A 6,000-nucleotide genomic window follows, 5' to 3' on the forward strand; every position below is an offset into this window, starting at 1 on the left:
TGGCAGAGCTGATACAGTGTTGACAGTTGCCATTGTCCCACAGGCACTTGTGACTTGAAGGTCATAGAGACAGGATAGAAACAGCTGCAGCCCTTTGCCAGATGAAGGCAAGGTGAGTGGGATGTTGTTTCACTTGCTCTCTAACCCCAGGAGGGTTAGAAAGTAGGCATTCTTTAATGTCAGTGCTGGATGTGTGGGCACAACTATATAATAAAGTCACTTACAAATGAGGTGAATTCAGTATTATGATTTAAAAAACACCTTTTGTCGTCTCAATTGTGGTCTTTTTTACTCAACTCCTGCAGTTTTATTTATTTGATGCCTAAAATTGGGCTTTACACTGTAATAAATAGTTCTCTTGCATGGGCATGCTGTACCATTAGACAGCCAGACACTTCTTTGAGGAGGGGTACAGCAAACAGACAGGAGACTGCATGCACAAGTAACGTAAGTTCTGGCTGAATGTAAAATAGAACACGCTTCCAATGCAATGGGTCAGGCCCAGGAAAGAGATGCCCAGAGACTGTGCAATTTCCATCTTTAGAGCAGTTCAGAACTCATCTAGACAGGACCCTGACCAATTCCATCTAGCCAACTTTGAAGTTAGCTCAGCTTAGAGCAGGTATTTAGTCTACATAACATCCAGAAGTCCTTTCTTAGAGCACGTACTTAGTCTGCATAACTATGAGTCTAATTTTTTTTTTTTTTTGGTCCTGCTTCACAGCTGAGCACAACTGAGCTCTGCAAAGCTTTCCTGAGGAAAAAATATTCATATATACGGAAATACTCTTCTCCTGTAAGTAATGAAATGTCACTTGACTGTTTTTTAGTAACTACAGCCCCTCAAAAAATAATGGTGCTAGGAATGCTGTGGAATTTGCTAAAGTTCCAAAAACTGATAATTTGACTCTATTTTTTCTGGCTGAGGTGCTTCTTGCTCAAGTTGAAGCTCAGTTTTAAGTTCCAGTTGTCCTGCTTATCTAGGATAAACAGCCTTCCTAGGATGAGATATTTCTCTTCAAAGATCCAAGACTGCTAAGAATAAGAACAAGGACTGACATCCTTGACATGAGAGTACAAATCCAAATCAGTGACCAATTAGGAGAGACTATGTGCCCTTGTGCACAAATATAGACAAAGTGAAGAGTGGGATATCTCCCTTTGGCAACTGAAAGCTACTGAGGACACCCCTGTGAGTGCAGAAGATTTAAATACGTTGTGCAACCTTGTACTTGTATAATGCTATGCACATGTAATAGATAGGTGTGACTAATGTATTAGATAGGCATACAGTGAAAACTTTTTGATTATAAATAGAAGCCAGTATAAAGTCTTGGTTTGCTTGATTTTGAGTGTATTCCACTGTGTGCCCTGCACAGACTAAGTCAGTGTCTCCTCTCTAAAGAACTGTCTTTTTGAATGTGTTTCAGGAGATTTAAAATTGAGAACAGATTTACAAAGTATCTTGCCTAGGAATGTTTAAAAGAATTAAAATAGTCTGCCATTAATAAAGAAGCAACATATATTTCCTTCTGTAGACAGCATTCCTTTTCTGCATTTTCCTAGGCTCTCATTAGGCTCAAGTTGTAAACAGGAGTATGTGTCCCTCTGTAGTGTGTCAACCATGTTATCTGATGAGAAAAGATAAGTCTTCCCCTGTATTCACAGTGCCATATCTTTTTCACACCAGTCACATTGTTCTACCCTGAATTGCATAATGCTAGGGACATGGATTCATCTCAACTGGTAACAGCATGAGATACAGAGAAGAATACGAACCAATGAATACAGTTAGTATACATACAGTATGTAACTATAAATCAGGGAGCATTTGGGGTCATTTTAGATGCAAGAGATACTAAAAGTTTTTAGTTTTCAGCCTGGACTCTGTTGTGCATGATACGTTTTGATAAAATGAGAGGGACAGTCAATGGGGATGTAATGCTAAGTACTCCATAGTAAGTGACTTGCCAGTATCTTTGTGCCCATGCTATACTTTGCAGGACTATATGTACAACAAATCAAGAAGTAAGGGAGGAAATGGGCCATTTTTCTGGAGAATGCTGATACTTCGATTCAAAATACTTTGTCTGTTTTAATGGGGAATGGGCAGATTAAAACTGCCCATTTGACATATTAAAAAGTGATTATGACTCTCTTGGTCAATGAGATCAGCAACTCCCTCAGTGAAGTAATTGGAAAAATACAGAAGTTAGACAAACTTAGAGAATAGTGCCTCCAGGGAAGCGCAGGAAACCAAGGTATGCTTGATAATTTTAAGGAAAATGAAAATCAAGTTTCTCAAAGGGAAGTGCTTACAGCTTTTATGAAAGATGGTTTGTCTTGTGATATGACTGATGGCATTCCAACTAATGTACTGTGGCAAATATATAAACAGGGAGGGCTGAACAAACATAATAAGAAAGTGCAAAATTCTAAAGGAACAGGTCCAGGAGAAATTCAGCCCTCAGCACCTCCTCTGAAGCCTTAACATGATTTTACACCTACTCACAGAGAACTACCTGTGAGTAGATTGACTGTTCCAGTGAAAAGGAGGATTGGGAGCTGTTTTCTGACTTGTATACTTGGAAAGACACTAGGGAAATAGTTCAGCATAATAAAAAAGACTGAAATGATGGCCAAGCTCTACTGCAATGAGCATGGAAGGACCATCAACCCCATGTGGACTTTTAAATATTTTGGAAGAACTGTTTCTCCCAAATTGCAAAAAACTTAACTGATACTGGAGTGGAGGCCTCCGTAGTATATGGAAACCCTAAGAAATTTTAAGGACAACCTGTAATTATTATAGGCTTGGGAGGGAAACAAATTGAAGCTATGAAAATACAAATAGAAATGAAAATAGGGAACCTCCCACAATGGTTACATCCTGCTGTGATCATTAAGGTCCTGGAATATATAATTGGAATAGGTATTTTGAAGGGACTGATCTTGAGTCTCCCTGATAGTTAGTATCAATTTCAACTAAAGAATTATATTAGTGCCGAAACAATTTAAAATGCCACCTAAATAAATTCCTGATATAACTAAATTAATAATCATGAAACAATATAGAATAACAGGAGGGCATGAAGAGATATTACATACCATCAAGGCATTTCATAAACCACAACCACTGTTTGGAATAATCCAGTGAGGCCAGTAAAGAAAAGTGACAGAACCTGGCAAATTCTGCAGACTGTAGAAAATTAAGCCAAACTCCACTGCTTGTCATCTACAGTGCCAGATATCATTACTTTGATCAAAATAGTACAAATGCAAATAATTCATTATATAGATGATGTACTGATTCAGGGAAACCATGAAGAGGAAATGCAAAAAATACTGGAAGTGGTAGTGGGTCATATGAAAGACTGGGAAATTAATCCTGCTAAAATTCAAGGGCCATCCTGAAAAGTGATCTTTTTAGGAAATCACTGGCATCACCAGCGTCTGGAAATATTACTGGTAGCTTGACAGAAAATTTTAGATTGCGTATTGCATTGATCACGTATTGCATCACTCAATGTATTCATGGTCTGTTGAATTTATAAAAGTTCATGGTATTCCACCTTGAATTCTTTACATTATCTGAATGAAATAATGCAGTGTTTGAGGCATGCACTCAGACGTGAATAATCTAAATAATCTATTACATGTTCTAACATCCCTTACACAAGTGTTCTCTTCTAGCTTTCCCACCCATTTTTATTTGTGAACAAAACAGTTGACAAACACTTCTTAACTGTGCATACAGATGCTTACCCAGAGCCATGAGTTGTTCTGAGCCAGCTGCTCCTGTAACAATCTGGGTCATCATCATGCAGCCATCATACAGCTTACTTGACTTCAGATTTCTCTTCTTCTGGAAATATCCTTGGCTCTCAGCGTTGCTTTCTCATGCTGTTTATCTTTCTCCACAGCTTCTGCACTAATAGTTTTATCTGTATTCCCAAAAAATAACATCCTTTTTAACATAGCATTAAAAGGCATCAAAGGGAAAACGTTTTATAAATTGCACATACTGCTCATCTATTTCAATATTAATTTCAGGACTCTAACTACCTTCTTGCAGAAGAAAATCAAGACCTTTAATTGAATAACCTTGGGTTCTCATTTTCTAACAGAGCTTATTAGATTCCTTATAGTTTTTACATTACCTGTCTTTAAAATAAATGCGTTAATTAGAATCAGTGGCTTATCCTCAGGGGTTGAATTAGAACAGATCATTATGGTGTTACCATGACAATTATTTCTCATTTTTATCATGGGATCTTTACCTATTGTCCAAAACTACATTTGCTAAGTACTGCATAAACACACATCCAGAACAAAAATGTAAAAATACATAGCTTGTCCCTCAGTTTCAGTCTGAAATACAGCATTTTAGTTTGCTTTTCCGCTCTCAAAGAGTCTCAACGAACTCTGTTATTTAAGTAGTCTAAAGTTCCATATTGAGAGGTAAAGAACTCTCAGGACACTTTTTTATACTTTCTTGAATGAGAAAGAGTGAGTTGCCCTTTTTTTTTAAGAGTTGAGAAATTGTTATCTACTATGAATTTGCTGATTTTACTATTATTTATTTTAGTTAAAGATGTGCTACTGTATTTTGTTGCTTATGACACAGTGAAGCCCTACAAGGCTATTAAAAGTTATCCCTCCTTGATGAATTTCATGCAGGAACAAAACTGTACTTCAATGCACAGTTCACTACAGTGATACTTGTGAAGCCTTAGTTGAGTTCCACTGCTTAAAAAACTGATTCATATTTTATGTTAAGTGCATAGAGTTTAGCACATCTGAACTGAATGAGTTTTCTAAGAATTTACATATATACACAAATTGAATAAGTGATTAAAAAGAACTAAAATGATTCCCAACATTAGTGTCTGTGTTAGCTGGTTCTTTGTATTTAATTATACAAACAGTAGAATAAAGCAGCCTTTTCTTATTGATAAAACCAATAGATGTTTTCTTTAATATCTGAAGACACATTTAGTAGTTTCTATACTTACTTAAGTAAAATATCAATAGAGATCAACACCTCTGATGACCTTTAAAAGAAGTTGCAGGTTATAATGTTAAATAATGGCTGTTCTGCTTCTAAAGCCAACTTGTTAAAAAATTCTGCCAGTCCTTGTACAGAGGAATAAGAGTAAAGGATATCACCCATCATCTGATTACTATGTTCCATGCCTGCCTGCTTTCTGATATCCATGACTGTAGCTCTGTTCATGTGTCTGTGCTAGAGGGACACCTGGGGCAGCTCTAGCTCAACTGAAAATTGATGAACTGCTCATTGCACAAACTGGATTTTTTAAACTCTGCCAACAACCACTCTGCAAGTTTTGTTATGCTTGTATGTGTCTATATCTTACATTACTTCATCAAAAGTCTTATTTGGTAAGTACTCAGACACGTATTTTTCAGATGAGGAAATATTACTGATTGTATTTCAGTGCTGTTGGTTTCTGAACCAAGACTGCTAAGCTTTTTTTTCTCTTCTTTGAACAAAACAGAAGCTAACAAGGATGTTTCACATCTTTGGAAAACTAACAAGTTACTGTCACTGCTGACATTGAGAACATAATCTGCAAGAATGCAGATGTGTTAGTCTGCCCGTCCTTCTGCAACCCCTGTACAGTTTCCTGTAGCATTTCGGGGCAAACTAAAACAACTCCAATTTTTTTTTTTTTTTTGTGACAGTAACTCAGATTTTTTACCTGACTGATCTGCAATTCGAAAGTTCAGAAAAATTGCATTAAAAGAAGCAGCTTTGGCGAAATTCTTAACATCTCCAAGGCTCTCAAACTATCTTTAGACTTTTTACTAGTGCCTTCAAGACCTCAGCTTGAAGACAAGTAAGTGAAATATTTAGGTTTTTTTTTTCCTGCATAAATCTGAAAACATGTGAGACTAACACAGCTCCCTTGAGTGCATATACTGATAAAAATTTCTAACTTCGTGGACCAGCAGGGCTGCCAGCTGGCACAAAGGATG

The sequence above is a fragment of the Tympanuchus pallidicinctus genome, unplaced genomic scaffold, assembly GCF_026119805.1.
Source record: "Tympanuchus pallidicinctus isolate F22 unplaced genomic scaffold, pur_lepc_1.0 scaffold4, whole genome shotgun sequence".
Classification (NCBI taxonomy): Eukaryota; Metazoa; Chordata; class Aves; order Galliformes; family Phasianidae; genus Tympanuchus; species Tympanuchus pallidicinctus.